A 308-nucleotide genomic window follows, 5' to 3' on the forward strand; every position below is an offset into this window, starting at 1 on the left:
CCCCGAGCGCGCCCCGCTTCTCCGCCCGGGCAGGAAGCGCTGCAGCACCGAGCAGGCAGAGGCGCGGCGCCTTCTAGCCAAGGAGGCGTGACCCAAGGTGCAAGGAGACCCAGCCCTGCGGCCGTCCCGCTTCGGCTCCGGGCCCGCAGCTCCGTGGGCCCGCCCGGTCTCGGTGGTTCGAGCCTCCTGATTAACCGCGGGAGGCCCACGCCGTGCTCTCCGACCTGGGGGCTTTCCTGGCCTCTACTGCCCTTTCTGCCTCAGCCTTGGCAGGACCCAAGTCCTCCGTCTCAAAGTTCGCGGGGGCG

This window comes from Tupaia chinensis, unplaced genomic scaffold (genome assembly GCF_000334495.1).
Source record: "Tupaia chinensis unplaced genomic scaffold, TupChi_1.0 Scaffold000315_1, whole genome shotgun sequence".
Lineage (NCBI taxonomy): Eukaryota > Metazoa > Chordata > Mammalia > Scandentia > Tupaiidae > Tupaia > Tupaia belangeri.